Raw genomic sequence first — 18695 nt, forward strand, 5'->3', positions numbered from 1 at the left:
CACTGAACTGATGTTAGCATCTCAAAGAAATCTGCTTAGAAATGAGTTGTATGTATGTGCAGTAATGGGATGTCCATCCAATTCTTTACTTATTTCTGAGAAAGCAATCTATTTTAATAGTCTTTGTCAGGCATCTGGAAACATCAAACTGGGATTGACACCCTCCTGGTGTCTTTTGTCTTCAGCATATTTGTCTGCCTCTTTGCTTTGAGATGTATACAATGCTTTTTCTTGAGTAATTTCCAGTAATGAAATGTTAAGCAGGTGAAATAGTGTAAAAGACTCTCCCACTAAAGGTAATGGAAAGATGTGATGCTGTGAAAAATGCTTAAAAGCAGACTTAGATAACCACTGGGAGTGGGTGGGAGAAGTAGATTTGTTGAGGACCTGGAGTGTTGCAGATGCTTGCTTACTTTTCCTCCCTAGCCACTTTCTGTGGTAAAGAGCTAATGTAACTCAAATGCAGAGTGTCTCTAGATCTCAGATGAGTGCTTATTATGTATTCTGTATTGATCTTCAGGACAACATGGTCACACGTTTGAATCTGGACCTAAAATGATAATTTTTAAGGAAGTCACCAGTTAAGTCAACCATGGGCTTGGTAGGTTTGGTATGAACCCATTGCAGTCAAGTAAGAGGGTAGATGAATGGTTTTAATAATGTCTGGATTTTGTGTGCGATTTGAGGGCAACTAGAAAAGCATGTGTTATATGCTCTGCTTCTGCAGTCCAGGATTGAAGCAAAAAAGAGTGGAGATATGAGTCATATCAAGGTACATACTTCTGGCTCTAGGGTGCTCCTTTGTAGGCCAATGGAGTAAATCTAGTGGGCTACCTCCCAACCCCACTGTAGCTTCAGTTGCATTCAGAATAGTAAACACTTGAGTAAAAATGGAGTTTTGCTGGCTGTTTTCATAGTAAGAAATCTGCATACAATTCTGACAAATTTGAAAGACAAATGTTAATGTTCATGACAGAATCCTTTATCTTAAATAATGGATTAACAAGGGATGAATAATCCAAGTTTAACTTTTATTGTGAATTCCACTGCTTTTGTGGAAGAATAAAGGAATAGGAGAGCCTCTTGCCCTTTTAGAATTGCAAAGTGTCAGGTGACACTGGCAGTTTGAATTTGCAGTTTAAATTTGTAAATGGCCTCTTAAAAGATGATGTCAGCTCAGCTGGACATTTACTGAAGATTTCAGGTATTTACAAAAAAAAAATAAAATTCAACTCTGAGCTTCCTGATCAACTTTGAACTAGCCAAACCAAACCAAACCAAACCAATCAAAGAAAAAACCCATACTCCAATGAAACAAAATTTCCTTAGTATTTAGAAATTAGAGCATTATTTTATTTTTCATTTGATACAGAATACATAAAGGAGAATAAGGAAAGACCAATCATTATGATGTCTGTGAAGACTAGTAGTTAAATCCTTGTTATTTAATCAGAGCTCAAACTGCCAGGGACAGAACACCATTATCCCAAAATCAGAGAATGTATTGGTACCTGATTGTCCTGGTTTAAGAGCCCAGGAGGGAAACTAACACAAAAAGCCCTGTGGATGAGAGTTGAGTTTAATGGAATTAATATCACATACATTGACCTTAGTTTATTTTGGACAAAAAGCACAGCAAAAGCAGAAGCAGCAGCAGAAACCAGAGATAAAATGAGACCCCCACCCACCCACTAAAGCCCACACCCAATAGAAAAGCCCAGCTCCCCAAACCAAAAACCAAAGGCAGCAACTGGCAACAAGAGAACTCTCATAAACCAATCTGAACTACAAGCCCCATGATACTATGCTCCAACTAGCACTTTCATTTTGAAGCTGGCATGATGGCAGCATTGTATTGAATACTCATCAGCATATTCAATTGGATAAATCCATGACATTCTTCACTCCTTTTTCTATACTATCTGCCTCCTGCTCAACAGGAATTAACATCATACAACATTCACTGTCCTTTTTCAGTCAAAATGAGATCTCTTTGTGACACACAGACGTCTTCTCACCACAGATGCTCTGGAGCTCCACCCTCTTGCAGTACTGTCTGGATCAGTCCGTGACTAGTCCAAATGGTGGGGCTGTTTCCATCCCTGGGGCAGTCAATTCCAGTGACTCCTTCCACCCCTCCAAGTGAAAGTAAATTTTGGCCTGCGTTGGCACTCATCTTCCAACACACTCAGCAGTTGGGATTCCCCTGTCACACTGGAAATATAAATGGGTTCCACCTCATAGTTTAATGACCTGAGAGTGCACTGTGTGTCTGTATCTACAAAAGCTTTTTACTTTCTTGGGTTTGACATGTCAGGCTGTCTGATCCACACAATTCAATTAACCAGATTTTCTCTCACCTCCATCTGGTGGGAGGTAGGGGCCGCTCTAATTATGACTGGAATCAGTTGCAACCCGGTGAGGATACTTCAGATGTACTTTCAGGAGGATCTGAAGCAGTATCAGTGTGTCTGCTCTTTTGGGGCAATTTTCCACTGGAAACCAGAGCAATGTTCTTTTGGGAAGAGTTGCCTTGTAATTCACAGACTCGCACAGCTAGGGCTGAAGTGGGTTTTCCATCCCACTTCCTCATGTCCTCCCCATGGTCACACAAGTAAAACCACAGGGTACACTGTAGTGTGTGCCTCCCAGATTCTCTCTCTTGGACAGGGAAGCACCTGATCTTAACAGCTGAAATATGAGACAATACAAGTTGGGGATAGGACATGTTCTTTTTGAGTTGATGGACCTCCTAGGACATTTCCATTACAGCTGAAACACAGGCCTGTATAGAGGAAAAGAGACATTCTTTGTATTGCCAGGGACTGCAAGTCATTTCATTCACTGGTGCAACTGGGCAAAGTGCTGGGTCCTGCACCCGGGTCACAACACTACAAATTTGGCCAAGTGGCTAGAAAGCTACCAGGCAGAGAAAGATCTGGAGGTGCTGATTAATTGCCAGCTGAACTTGAGCAAGCTGTGTACTCAGGTGGCCAAAAAGGCTAACAACATCTTGGCCTGGATCAGGAAGAGAGTAACCATCAGGACCAGGGATGTGACTCTACCCCTGTATTTGGCACTGGTGAGGCAACACCTTCAGTGCTGTGTTCAGTTTTGGACCCCTTACTACAAGAAAGGCATTGAGGTGCTGATGTGGGTCGAGAGAAGGGCAACAAAACTGGTGAAGGGTCTGGAGAACAAGTTTTATGAGGAGTAGCTGAGGGAACTGGGGTTGTTTAGTGTGGTAAAAATGAGGCTGAAGGGAGAACTTATTGCTCTTTACAATTACCTGAAAAGAGGTTGTAGTGAGGTGGAGGTTGGTCTCTTCTCCCTTTTCAGCAAGTGACAGGATGAGAGGAAATGGCCTGAAATTGCCCTATGTGAGGTTTAGACCTGCTGGTTAAGCATTGAAACAGAATCCACAGGAAGGTGAGGGAATCACAATCCCTGGAGGTACTTAAAAGATGAAGAGATTTGGTGCTGAGGAGCATGGTGTTGTGCTCGAGGGGGGAATATCATTAATTAATTACCCTCACAACAAAAAGAAACTATACGGCAAATGGGTATTAATAAAAATATTAGTAACCTTTTATTAATGAAATATGCCAAAACTCGTTAAATAGGATCGTTGTACGGTTGGAATATATATATTTACAATGGGAATATACACTCTAACAGCAAATATAAACTATTCTATGCAAATTAGGAGGCAACAACTTGGAAAGAGAAAGTCCCCGAGAGCAGATAGAACTCGATTACAGTGAGGGGAGGCTCAATAAGAACCTTTAAACCCAAAGGGCAATGAATTAATTACTCACAGCTGGTTTTACCCACATGGGGGGATGCTGCTGCTGCTGTGTTAGCTTTGGGGCTCTCTCGTACAGAGTGGGCATGGTGGATTGCCGGCAAGAAAGGTTTACCATGAGGTCCCAGCTGATCTGGCTTCTGCTGATGGCAGGCGGTTACCGACGCACTTCGTGACGGGCGCTTGCTTGGTTTCTGTGTAAGCTGAGGCGTGGCACAATTCTAATGGCAAGGGGAAGCAGGCTAGGTGGCTCCGGCTTCTAGGCTTGCAGCTTCTCTGGCTTGCTTGTGTATGGCTTGTGGCTTTGTCCCAGGCTCTGAACCAGGCACTCAAGGCAGGGCAGGGTAACTTGAGGCAGCTTCTACGAGACCGGTCCAAGTAGGCTTGGAGCGAGGTTTGAAGCAAGGCAAGGCAAAGGTGACTACCAAGTCACTTTTATATATACATTTTGACAGAGATTGATTGGTCCAGTGGGGCACTGAAGTTAACCTGTAGCTGCCCAAAGGAAAGGCGTTCCACCAGGCCTTAAAAGGCAGAAGCAAGACCTTGTATCTGGGGGAGCAGTGGTCAGCTTACATGCTCTCACGCAGATAAACACCTTGTTTACCAGACAGGCAGGAGTCCTGTCCCCTTTGTTCTTTTTCCCGCGTTGCCTTGTTTTTCTGCAGGAAGGAGGGGAGAGAAAGGGACCCTGTCTAGACATCTTAAGGCCTGTCTGGGTTTGTACTGGGCCATGTCATGGCCCTACCATGACTCGTGGGTTAGTACCAGACTTGTGGAGTTAGATAATGTTTGAATGTGGTGATCTTAAATATCTTTTCCAACTTAAATAATTCTATGACTCTGTAAGTTGAACAGAAGAATAGTTACGCACACAGCTGAGGTCCTAGACCGGCAGCACTTTTTTATAGCTCAGACAGAATTCTTAAAGTGATTTCATGTAACTAGTTGGCTTTTTTCAGATTAGCTGCTGACACACACAAAAAAATCGCAACCAACCAAAACCAAACCAAACCAAACCAAACAAACAACAACAAAAAAAAGACAACCAAACTAAACCGATTTATTTTAAAATTATAAAACATCTGCTTACAGACACTTTCTCTAGAATAAGAGCCCCAGTAAAAAAAAAAAGTATTTTGACTTCTAGTTCTGAGTTAGGGTTCTAATTTCTTTATTTTTAATGAAGCTGGACTTTAAGTCATGAGATGATTTTGCACTCTTCACAAAACCAAGCAGAAAAGGAAAACAGTGCCAGCATCATTATAAACTGACAACTTGTCTGGGTGCTGGAAGTTTGAAGAATCTGGTTTTGAATAAAACAGAGATGAACTCAAGTCTCAGATTTGGTATAAATTGGACACATGATCCATCCACCAGACTGAAAGGCTAGCAATTGTTTCTTGTCTTCCTTTCCCCTTAATTAATGATATCTACATTTAGAATGAATGAATTTACATTTAAAATTGTTAAATCAATGTAGCTTTATATATTACCTTTTTTTTTTTTAACAACTCTTCTAATTAATTACCTGATTTTTTTATTTTTGTAAGCAGATCTTTTATTCATCTTTGTGATATATCCCATGTAATGAAACTGGGGCTACAGGAACAACCTCCATATTGTGATTACTTAGTTATAAAAGATGGACTTACAGCCATGTAAACATACCAGCAGTAGGCAAACATCAGACTACAGTGTCCCAAAAAAAATACTTTAGGTCAGGGTCTTTCAGCAAGTAGCTTGTGGCTGGAGCATATGTCTCATCACAATACCTTTTTGCAGTATTTTCACTGTATCATAGAACAGAATCACCTTACTGTCTCTCTTTTCTCCTGTCTTCCTCATTTAAACCTCTCTGCTTGTGCATTTTTTCATAATATGTGCAGCAACAAAAACATGATTTCATATGCCTTGCTGTGATAGAAAATATTGAAGTACTCGCTCATGTTAGAAATTCTCTATATTGCATTTTCAACACCATGATAACAATTTAGTTCACTTTAGTGAGAGATACTTTAAATGCAACAGAAGTAATTTCAGTAACAGTCTGTTGCCACTTCAAAGTTATATTCTAAAATTGATGTGATGGTAGAGTGACACAATTTTAAATTAGGAAAGAATGTATATGCTTCTTTACTGGCTAATTGTCCTCTGTCATGTGCTTAAACTGCTGCATGGTGCTCTTTCATGAGGGCTATGAGAGCATTTCACATTTAATGATGATAAAGATAATGCCTCTAATACTCAGCTGGTAAAATATGAAGGGATTGTGGATCACATTACATAGTCCTACCATCTACAACAATTCTTGATTATTATGAAGACTTATTTTCCATACTAGGAAGTAATTTTGAAGGTCTTGTTTGTTGGGAGCCATTTTGACATGGTGGTGTCAAGTATAGAAATGCAGATTATCTCTTTTCTGATAGCCTGATTCTTTTAAGGAGTCTCTAACCTGGTGAATGTAATTTTGAGGAATGTCATGTTATTTACTTCTGAACCAAAGAGCAATAAATATGTAATCTCATTTTTTTAATCTAATTTTTGTTTCTGTAATATCATGTGGCAGTGAATTCCAGATATAAATTATGTGCTGTAAACAGAAAAGTAAAGCTCCAGTTGTTCACCATATTAGAGTTTTGAGCTCATAACTCACATCTGTTCATACTGGTGTACAGAAAGAACATCTTCTGTAGCTGCCCATGGAAAAAAAAATGAAAATATGTGACATTCTTTTTCTATTAAAATAAGCTTATTTAGCATTTATATGACTCCATGCTTAAAACCTTTTACAGACATTAACTGGTTAACCCTCACAACAGCACTCTGCTAAGTTTAGCCTACAATTATAGGCTGTATTGAAAATTGCCTATAGTACTCATTAATTACCCTGTGGAAATGGAGCTATTAAGCATCAGCTCTGTGTTTGCTTATTTGGGGCAAGACACTGCAGCATTTCCCTGAACTCCAGTCCATTGCTAGGAAGTGCTCACAAATGATGCTGCTGCCTGTATCCTGACCTGAGAACTAGAAAAACCATGTCTTCCTGGTCTCTTTGGAGAATAAGGCATAGGTAAACAAATAAGCCATGCTGGTAACCTGTGCTGTCTTTGTGTTTTTCTAAGCTGGTTAAATTATTTAAAAATAAGAATCTGGAAAGACATTTGTCATATGAGCAAACTGGAAACAAGTTTTTAACTGAAAATGGAATTTCAAATTAGGCGTTCATAAAGTCTGAGTAGAGTCATAGCATAGAATAGAATCATAGAATCATTAAGATGGAAAAGACCTCTAAGATCATCAAGTTCAACCTTTTACCCAACACCTCTGTGACCACCAGACCATGCCCTGAACTGCCACATCTACTCATTTTTTTAAACACCTTCAATGATGGTGACTTTAACACCTTCAGTGATGGTGACTTTAACACCTTCAATGATGGTGACTTCACCACCTCTGGATCCAGTCTATTCCCCCCTCCACTCTTTCAGTAATGAAAATCTTCCTGATAACAAACCTAAACTTTTCCCGGTATAGCTGGAGGCCCTTACCTCTTGTCCTATTAGTTACCTGGGAGAAGATGCCAACACTAGCCTCACTACAACCTCCTTTCAGGTAGCTGTAGAGAGCAATAAGGCCTCCACTCTGCCTCCTCCTCTTAGAATCATAGAACCAGTCAAAGTTGGAAGGGACCACAAGGATCATCTAGTTCCAATCCCCCTCCTATGGGCAGGGACACATCACACTAGATCAGGCTGGCCACAGCCTCATCCAGCCTGGCCTTAAACACCTCCAGGGATGGGGCCTCAACCACCTCCCTGGACAACCCATTCCAGGCTCTCACCACCCGCGTGGTAAAGAACTTCTTCCTTACATCCAGTCTGAATCTCCCCACTTCCAGCTTTAGTCCATTCCCTCTAGTCTTATCGCTACCTGACACCCTAAAAAGTCCCTCCTCAGATTTCTTGTAGGCCCCCTTCAGATACTGGAAGGCCACAATAAGGTCACCTCGGAGCTTTCTTTTCTCCAGACTGAACAGCCCCAACTGTTTCAGTCTCTCCTCATAGGAGAGGTGCTCCAGCCCTCTGATCATCCTGGTGGCCCTTCTCTGGACACGTTCCAGCATGTCCAGATCCCTCTTGTAATAGGGGCTCCCGAACTGGATGCAGTACTCCAGGTGGGGTCTCACCAGAGCTGAGTAGAGGGGGAGAATCACCTCCCTTGACCTGCTGGATACACTCCTCCAGATGCAGCCCAGGATCTGGGTGGCTTTCTGGGCTGCAAGTGCACATTGACAGCTCATGTTGAGCTTCTCATCCACCAGCACTCCCAAGGCCGTCTCCTCTTCTGGTTAAACAATCCCAGCTCCCTCTGCCTCTCATAAGATACACTCTCCAAACCCCTCATCAGCTTTGTTGTCCTTCTCTGTACCCAGTCCAGGACCTCAATGTCTTTCTTATACTCTGTTGCCCAAAACTGAACACAGTACCCGAGGTGCAGTCTCACCAGTGCTGAGTACAGGGGCACAATCACTTCCTCACTCTTGATGGCCATGCATTTCTGATACAGGTCAGGATGCTGTTGGCCTTCTCGGCCTCCTGAGCATATTGCTGGCTCATGTTCAGCTTGCTGTAAAACAACATACCCTGGTCCTTTTGTGCAAGCCAGCTTTCCCAAGGCAGCCACTGTGCCCCAAGTCTTTAGTGTTACAATGGGCTTGTTGTGACCAAAGTGCAAGATCTGGCACTTAGCCGTATTCAAACTCTTGCAATTGACCTTAGCCCAATCTTAGTCCAATCTATACAGATCTCTCTGTAGAGTCTTCCTACCCTCATGCAGATCAGCACTTCCACTTAATTTTGTGTCATCTTCAAACTTACTGAGGGTGCACTCTATCTCCTTGTCTAAGTCATTGATTAAGACGTTTAACAGGACCAGCCCTCGCCCTGAGCCCTGGGGAACACCACTTGTGACCAGTTGCCAACTAAATTTATCATGGTTTAACACAGCTTGCTGGGCATGACCATTCAGCCTGTTTTAATGCACCAAAGAGTACACTTGTCCAAGCCACAAGCCATAGCTTCTCCAGCAGAGTCCTGTGGGAGATGGTGTCAAATTCTTTGCTAAAGTCCAGGTATACAAGAAAAACAGCCTTTCCCTCATCCTTTGGGAGGGTCACCTGGTGATAGAAGGTTGATAAAAATGGTCTGCCTTTCATGAATCTTTGTTGTCTGGGCCTGATCCCCTGGTTGTCTTGTACTTGTCATGTGAGTGCACCCAAGATGAAGTGGTTCATAATCTTCCTTGGTACTGAAGTCAGGCTGAAAAATCTGTAGTTCCCTGGCCCTCCTTGTAGATGGGCCTCCATCCATTTGGGACCTTGCCTGTTATCCACATGATTTTTTGAAACTAGGATGATCAGAAAAAAAAAATTATAGAAGAGCTTTTTTTATACTCTTTCTTGTAAAAACAAATTTGAAAACATGAATGAATTTTAATAACAAGAAGATCAGTAAGTGGTTCTCCATCACACATCTGAAAGATATTATTACTGGGTAAACTGAGAGATGAAAATAAAGTAGTCACATAATGAGACAGTGATGAAAAGAATTTACTGCTTGTATCTCCAAGTTCTGTGATTTTACCTGGTTTGTATTTGACACTCCGCTTTTAAGCCATTTTAACCTTCCTTTCATATCAAATATCCTGAACAGCCATAACACACTGCCCTTAGAAACGTAAATATCCCAGCTTTGAACTGTGAACTCCTGGATAGCAATTCCAGTTACTTTGTCTTCCTCATGATTTGTTTTAATTCACATCACTGTAAGTGAAAATGTCACCTGAGACTCACACATTATCTTTTTTGGTTTCACCTGATGGTGATTAATATCCTGTCTGAAATAAAGCCTGCAGTAAACAGTGTGAAAATGCTTTCTACTCTTTTTTATTTTTTCTTTTTCTATCTTAAGTAGCTTGTTTAAAAAAAAAAAGAATCTCTTTGAAGTCATAATTGAGTTTAATAGTCTACTTTAGATTTGGATTAACAGTATTTACATTATCTAAAATAAATATAATCTCAAATTATGTATGAGCCAGGAGACAGGTTTATGTTAAATTGTACATATTGAAGAGGGTTTTAAGATTTATCACACAGAACAGGAATTTTTTTCAGTCCCAAGGGAAAGTTTATCACTGTAATGTAAAGACAGTTAATTTTGTTCAGTGTTCAAAGCTGTTGATAGAACGTATCATGAGCCAATCTTCTCTTACTGCTGGAGTTCCTTTAGGTAAAATTAGTTATTATTGTAGATTAGGGATTAATTACAAAACCATAGAGATTAAATTTTCCAAAGAGACTAGTAAGTCCCAAGAGAGAGGCACAATATATTGTAATATGTTATTCTCAGTTCCTTTCCTGTATTATTCCTATATAAGGAGCAGACCTGCCTGTTAGCTTTCCCTTGGCTCCAGGCATTTTCAGCTATTAGCAGGTGTTATTGTTTTTGGCTGTGTGGGAGGAAGCCTGGCTGTCAGGAATCTGTTTCTGCTGCATAAAGGCTACCTCAGGCCTGTTTGGGGGGTGGGGCTAGGCCTTCACCTTCTGATTGTGTATATCCTTTTCCCTTAATTCCTTAATGCCTTTTGTGCTTTGTTTATTTTTGTAAATATTATTTCTATTTAACTTTCAATTTTGTGGAAGTGTTTTGATTTACTCTTTTGGGGTAAATTCTACATTCTGTCCTGGAAAGGCTCAATTTGCTTGTACTTTATTGTGTTATAAAAAGCATACCTGCAAAGTGCTTCATTCTTGCTTATGGACCTGGGCTATTCTTTGAAATTGTATTTAACTTTCAGGCTTACATTCAGGAAGAACCATAGAGTAACAATGCTGAAGCAGATTCTCACTTTTCATTTATGACTGAGAAGTTTTGATTAATTCTGACTTCAGCCCAACTGCTGGTCTTTTATAAGGGCATGTATGAATGCATGCAAGAGCAGGAACAAGATGGTGGCTTGATGTCTAAGGTGTCCTGAAAGGCGTGTTATGGAAGTATGCAGGTTTAATGCAGGTTTACTTGTTTTGTGGCACTAGCCATTTGAAGCCAGGGTCTTACCTGATTGCTCTTGTTGTGGAGTAAAGGTTGTAGTGTTGAGACAGATTTTTCCTCTAAGGTTAAGAGGCTTAACTCTGTGATCACATGAGATGACAAGCTGCATGATAAGATAATGTGACCACAGTGGAGAATCCTTCATCAGCACCAAGTTTAAAAAATAGCTGCCTTGCTGTGACTCTGGTGCACTGAAATGGAATGGCTGTCCAAAGATTGACAGAAATAGAAAATGAGGCAACTTGAGAACTTCACCTTTGCTAATTTGCCTAGGATCAGCTTTCCATGTTTCTCTGCAGGTGGTTTGCTGTTGAAGAGTTTGGTAACATTATACCAGATCTGAATGTTGGTTTCTTCTAGTTCTCTTTCGTTGTGGTTTTTTTTTTTTTTTTTTGTTTGGTTGGTTGGTTGGTTTTGTTTTGTTCTGTTTTGTTTTTCTGATTGCTTGGCTTGGTTTGTGTGCGTATGGTTTTGTTTTGCTTTTTTGTGTGTGTGTGAGGAATTCTATATATGTGTGTGTTAAATTTAATTTAACCGTTCTTCCAATGGACAGGGAAGAAGTGTTTGGCAACTAACAGAAGTATTACAGTATCAGGGGACTGTAGGGAAATAGGAAAGGAATCTTGTTATTTAAATCACATAATTGTGTAGAGATTCAAGGCTGCAGAGAGATTTTGTTGGAGATTAGCTCTGTTGTTGTGGGAAAGGAATGTACTCTGATTTATACTGTTAGGAAATTACAATTGTTTGATTTCACTGTACTTTTTGCTTGGTTATTTTTAATTGAAAGCTGTCAGTGAGGACAATTTTTAAAATAAGGATGTCTATGAGATCTTACCAAATAATGATCCAAGTAGGAGGGCTTTGGCTATAGATATGACCCTGTGGTATGCCCATGTTTGGGAGGAAGCAGGTAGACCTGAAATCACTGAAAGATTGAAGTCATGTGTGGTTTGATGTTTCAGAAACAATTAAGGAATTAGATTAGTAAATGTAGAACTCTGGGAGCCTTGCTGAGCAGTGTACTGCAAATATATGGTGACATTTAAAGAATATGCAGTGAGTTCTGGGAGCCAACACACTTAATTCTATCTGCTGACTGAAGGAAAATAATAAAAACATACAAACAGTGCCAGGAATTCAATCACAGGAGCCTGTCAACTGCCTCTCTGCTTGAGATCAACACTTTCTCTTGCCTCTTTCGAAGTTCTGTGTATTCTGCTGCAGTAAAGCAGCTATTGGGACTGTAGATATTTTGGTCCTGGCTAATATATATGGGCTCCAGAGAAAGTAGAGAACTGTTATCTGACCAGCTGTCTGGGTCAGAAAAAAGTTTATTCTGTTGCACTTGTAGCAGAATACAGAGTCTTCTGCCTGATTTATGATTCATGATTCATGATTCATGATATCAGCAAAGAAGAGGAAATTCCACTTCAAATATCTCCATTGGATCTGGGAAGATGACTACCAAGTTATTATGTATACAGTACGCAGTAATGTTATCTTAAAAGTCCCAGAAGAAATAAGGAGAACTAGATTCTACTCTTTGGGAAATTTGGAGTAGTATCATGGCTTTCATTGGAGCCACTGTTTGTGTATGCCTGGTGTGAGCTTGAGCAGCTGAACTGTATCAGTAAATTCATTTTCTTCAGTCAGAAAATGTGTGCATGACATTTCTTTTAACTTAGGAGTAGTTCCAAGATGTTTTTGAGGGCAATGTAAACAGGGGAATTGTTAGCTTACTTATCTCTTTACTGCCACAGAGTGGCAGCATGAACACATCTGTTTTGTGAAATAATTCCTGACAAGTGAAGCCCTGGAAAAACATGATGGAAGTAGTAATCTAGAACAAATAAATCCTTTCAGTTTCTATGCTCACACTCCAAAAGGCATGAAGTCAGCATTAAGAATGATGGATAAAGATAGGAAGCATTCAACAATAAAAATAAAATTAGTCCTTAATTGTACACCATAGACAAAGAGACAGTGGAACATGAATACTCTCAAGCTCATGCTTGGCTATCACTGAAATCAGTATGTTAGAAATGTCTTTACATATATCAAAGTGAGCACTTTGAAGGCAATATGGGGACATCTGGGAGGACAGCATAAGACCTTTTAATCAGTCAGTTGGTTTTGTTTGGTTCTTTAAAATAACACCCTTCCTCTATGCCTGTTCCTTCACCTCCTTCCAAAAAGTGTGTTTTTCCTGTGTTCCATTTTCTGTTTAAAAGAACTGATTTTGTCTTAGTTTTTTTTGTGAATGAATCATGGGGAAGTCTGCACAGATATTGGTTTTACACAGGGTCTCTCATGTCCCTCTGATCCAGGCCACCAGCACAACAGCAAAGGGCAAGGTAAAAACAAGTGGCTACTGTCCTAATCTGATTCAAGACGTGCATAGGGTGAATCTTGCCTCCAGAGAACGTGGCATTGTATGGTTTGCTTTAACATGGCCAGAATAAAACACAGAACAACATAGTGATTATGGAGATGCCAGTCTTGTTATTAATTCAAAATTGAGAAAATAATTATAGTTTGAAAAAAAGTCAGGGAGAAGTTGTGAATAGGAGGGGGTGGGACAAGGCTCTTACTGAACTTCTGAGGAAAATAAGGGCATGTTCTAGGAACATGTGCTCTGGATCTTATCCAAGGACTACATGATTTGTGGGGAGTAGCTGGCATGGTCTAAATGCATTAGATCCTTTGGGGACTGTTTCAGTGTGAGGATCAAGAATCAGTCCTACACACTTTGGTAACTTCCTGAGAGTCGTCTTTCTGACTATCTTGGATTGTAGAGACTATATTTTTTCTGGGTGTGTTGAAAAAATTTGTTAGCTATTTGTTAGCTGTTGATACTTTCTGAAAGGGGCTAAAAATATGACACTCTGGGATTCAGCGCTTGCTGAATTTATGGCAACTTTTATTTTAATGATAAGTTATGGGTGGCTTCTCAGCCACAGCCAGAGGTTCTTCTTAGTCCTTGCTTTGCTGCTAATATATTTATAGAAGTATTTCCTGTTCTCTTTAACAGATGAAGCCAAATAATTTCCAGTTGGGCTTCCGCCCTTTTAATTTTCTCCCTGCATAGTCTCATGACAATCTTGTAGTCCACCTGAGTGTCCTGCCCATTCTTCCAATGACCACAGGCCCTCATTTTCTCACTAAGCAGCAACTATACCTCTCTATTTAGCCAGACTGTCATAAATATGCTAGCCAAAATGTGTCTTTTAAAATTTTATTGGGAATAAGGGCAACAGCAATAGCTTTTTTTTCCTTCTTATATAGCTATCTCATTTACATAAACAGGCTTATGTTAAATAGAGGGCAGGGATATGACAATGAGTCCCCAGAATGTTCTGGGATGCTCGGGAGAAGAACAGGATCAGAGAGTGAGACAATCTTTCTCACAGAACGCTGAAAAACCTCCCACATTCACAGGGTTTCTTATCTGAAATCCACACATGCCAAGGCAGAGCCAGGCAAGGCCGCTTTTATCTTTGGTCTGTCTGGTTAGAAGTCAATTTGAGCCTTTTGAAAACAGCTCTTTGCGATCTTTTAAAAGAAGTTCCCTGAACTTCACTCTTGACACTTGACACAAATCACATATTCTTATGAATATTAGTAATAATTAGTAATAATATTCACAATAATTCCCCCATTTCTCTTTTAGCCATAATTGATTTGTGTTATGATTTCTAAGTTTTCAAAACTACTACGATCTACCTTTTACCTAGAAGACCTATCATCTTAGGACAAAAATTACAAATTACTAAGACTTACACAGATCAGTGTTACAATTATTCTAACAACCATTACAAACAATACATATTCATAAAGCAAATCCAAAGTTAATCTATTTTGAGTAGGTATTTTCGAAAGACCATTAATCTTTACTTATATCATATCATCATATCTAGGTCTACCTAATCTACTTACACATAGGAACATGTTAGGTGATATCTTTGATTTTGGCTGGATTCCTTATACAAAACAGGGTTAGGATCAGAGTTGCCTTCCACCTGTATGTCAATTCTGCCTCCTTAGCCTACTGGGTTGCAGCCAGCAGTTAGGTATGATGTCTTCTCGGCAGCAATTGCATTCTTCAGGAACAGACTCCTTAACCCACTTTAAGATTTAAGCTCATTTATCATTTCCCATTGAGCTTTTATTATACCAATACCTCTTTCCTCTTTTCCCTTTTTACTAATTCCCTCAATTGCTCCTGGTATTCCTTAACTAAAATTTCCCTATTATACTATAACATTATAAAATTATAAAACACTATGAAATCATAAAATTACAAAATTATAAAACACCGTAAAATTATAACAAATACAATAACATTTCTTACAACATCTAAAAATATTTGCAAATTCTAGGATGCCTTATATGAAGTAGGGGTGTAAGAAATCCTCGGTGATCTCTTGCAATGCAGATTCAATATCGGAGGGTAGGTTGAGTCTGTCTCGTGAGTTCCAGAGCTCCTGGATTAAGGTGTTACATTTATTTTGGTACTTCTCTGGTCTGTCAGGATTAACCACAGTCCTGGAGATACTTCAAACCACCTGTTTCGTGCTGGCGCCAGCTTCACTTTCTCTGTAGAATCATTCTAATGTCTCCAGGCTCAGAAGTTACTGTCCATTCCCAAATTGGTCCTTTCACTCATGAGACGTGCGTCCACCCTTTCTCCACAGTTCAAACGGCAGCATCTGTTGTCAATAAAACAAGAAATGGTCCCTCCCAAAGGCGAATATGATTAATTTCATGATTTGTCCTGATTTGTCCTGATGTGAGGGGTATAGAGGTCCAGGGCCAGTGGGATAGGCCCATAGGCCCTCCACAAACATAAGAGTTACTTAAATTAAAAGCCTCACTTGCAGATTTTGCCAACAAAATAAACTCATTACCCCCAAAGGGGTTATGTGGATAAAGAAGAGAAGGAGGTAACTTCCCACTCTCTATACAAAAAGGCTAGCATTAACACCGAGAAGCCCAGCATGACCCACACATTTTTCTGTGGCTGCTTCTGAATCTGCAAAGTTGCTACTGCAGTCAGCATTCAAAGGATGATAAAAGCACCGGTCAAACCCACCTTGCTGAGACCCAGCATAATCCAGAACCTGTTGAGACACAAACATATCCTCTACCCCAGCTTATTAATTCACAGGAATCAGGCCATTGACCTGTTTGTAGGTTCCAAACTTTTACTTTGGCACCTGAAGGTGCAGAATCAGTGGTGGTCAGGGATTTGAAATGGTGTGTCATTGGGATTTCCTGAAAATCATCAGAGAAATGCAAAAAACCCTTTTTTGAACATACATAGTTATCTGATGTGATACTCCAGCAATAAAAGGCTCGCTGCCAATGGCGAATGACATCTTTAGCAGTTTCTCCTGTATGAACAGTAGCAAGGATGACTAAGGAAAATGTATCAATAGTAACATGAAAAAATTTTTAAGCTGCCAAATTCAGCAATATGCCAGACCTGAAAAACTCACAACCCCCCCAGGGTAGGTTTCATAATAATGAGGGATGTGCTGGACTAGACAGATAAAACTGGCACTTCAAGGCACAGTAGCCTTGAAAAAAATAGTGGGGCCCTTAACATGCAAAACATAATAAGGGGAATGTCACTTTTAGACTTTAGTCCACAACAGCTTTAAAATCCCAAAAGTCTTTCCTGAATAACCACTTGATATTATTGTTTAACCTTCCAGTGAGTCAACATATAAATCCACACATAAACATATTCCCTAATTACACAATATTAAAGCATTGAGATATTTAGCCCCAAATAGGAGGTTTCCTCGGGGAAGGACACTCGTGTGATCTGCTTCAGATCTGTTAATTTGCAGATTCATGGACATTACTGTTTGTTCCATCCTTTGAGTCTGGTACTTTGCCATGCTGGCATCAGGAATAAAATCCTTATCTTAAAAACCTTTATAAACACAAAGACCAAAACAACATTATATAACGTTTCTAAAATAAGCTCTTAAATCCTGCCAATACCAAAAAGCATCCTAAAAACTTAAAATTAAACCATCAAGGTAATGTACAGGAAAAGTGCAAAAAGAGGGTATATCAGATAAAGCGCACTTTTCAAAATGAAAATTTCTTTACAGATCTCTTTTTTTTTTTTTTTTAAATTGCCTGCACATCCAAAAAGAAAAGTTTGAACCAAAAAAAACCCTTAACCTACAAACCTAGAAAACAACTTACACCTACTTATTAATGATTATCGTTAGTGCAAAAAATCAACGACTACAAATATCAAAAGAGTAAGTGTCCAAAATTTCATACAATCAAAAATAATACCAAAAACACTACCCATATCAAGTTTACTTTCACAAAATGCTAAAATATCTTTCTTTTTGAACTTAAGCCATTACTTTAAATTTTGCAGCTTGCAGCTGCCTGCAAGCGTAGGGGAGAGAACAGAGAGTAAAGGGGCGGAATGAAAAGGGGTGAGAAGATGCGGAGTAGGAAAAAGTTCTTGTCCCACCATTTATAAGCTGTCATTAAGCTATCAATCATTAGCTTAAGGCCCCCTTTTTATTGCTGTAATAGCAAATGGTAACTTTTTCCTCTGAACCCTGTCACTCTGTTTCTACTCCTAGCGTTTTCAGGCTTTCCCTTACAGCAGTTGCAAACAACTTAGCTTTAGCCTTTTATTTCTCCTCGTCTCTTCTTACATATACCTTCTGAGCCTCTTGTAATAATTCTAACCCTCTGTCTTGCCAATCCTCGATCTTCTCCAACTTCTTTCTAATATCTCCCCATGATTTTGCTACAAACTGCGTTCTGAGAAGTATCACTCCAGCTGCAGAATTGGGGTCTATTCCCGAATACATTTGCAAATTTTCTTTAATCTTTCCATCCATTCAGTGGGAGACTCGTCCTTTCTCTCTTGTTCACTAAAAGCTTTATCAATACTTTTTCCCCTGGGTACAGCTTCTTTAATTCCTTGTATTAATATAGTCCTCAGGTCACTCATATTCTGTCTCTGGTTGTTGATGGTCCCACCCAGGATCTTGATTAGGCCACTTCTGATCTCCCGGTGGTCCCCTTTGGTTTTGTCTCTCCCATATCTTCATTCCAGCCTGTCTGATCAAATTTCTTTCCTCTGCGGTAAATAGAATACTCAAAATTGCTTGTACCTCTCTCCAGGTATATGTGTTAGGACCCAAAAATTGATCCAATCTCTCAGCTACACCTAAAGGGTCATCCAACAAAGCACTCATCTCTTTCTTCCTATTCCTCCCTGAGCAACCCCCAGGGGCACTTCCCTGAGTGGATGTAATTCTACACTACTTTCTTCTTGTTCATCCCTAGCCCTGCTTCTTGTTCGAGTGGGTGATGAGGAGGGGTCAGATGAGGAGCTGTTGGATTTGGGGGACCTCGACCCCTGCCCCGATAATAATGAGGCGGTAGGTTATCCAAGGGTTCCCATTTTTCCTTTTCCCTATCTTTATCCTCTTCCTTGTATTCATTCTTATCTTCAGATTTTAAAGCTAATATTGGAATGGGGGAAGGACATGAGGCCCTAAGCCAAATAGCAGCATATTCACTCTCTTCCTGACTAAAAGGCTTTTTAGAGTTCAAATGAAAATTCAGTGTTTGACAAACCCAGTTCTCAAAAGATCCAAAAACAGGCCAATATACACATAATCTTAATGGTTCTTTTGGCCATATCTTCATACAGTAGTGCATCATTTTTCCTTTAATTTACCTTTTAACAGCCCACATTTCCCCCAAAACTGTACTATCAA

The sequence above is a fragment of the Indicator indicator genome, chromosome Z, assembly GCF_027791375.1.
Source record: "Indicator indicator isolate 239-I01 chromosome Z, UM_Iind_1.1, whole genome shotgun sequence".
Classification (NCBI taxonomy): domain Eukaryota; kingdom Metazoa; phylum Chordata; class Aves; order Piciformes; family Indicatoridae; genus Indicator; species Indicator indicator.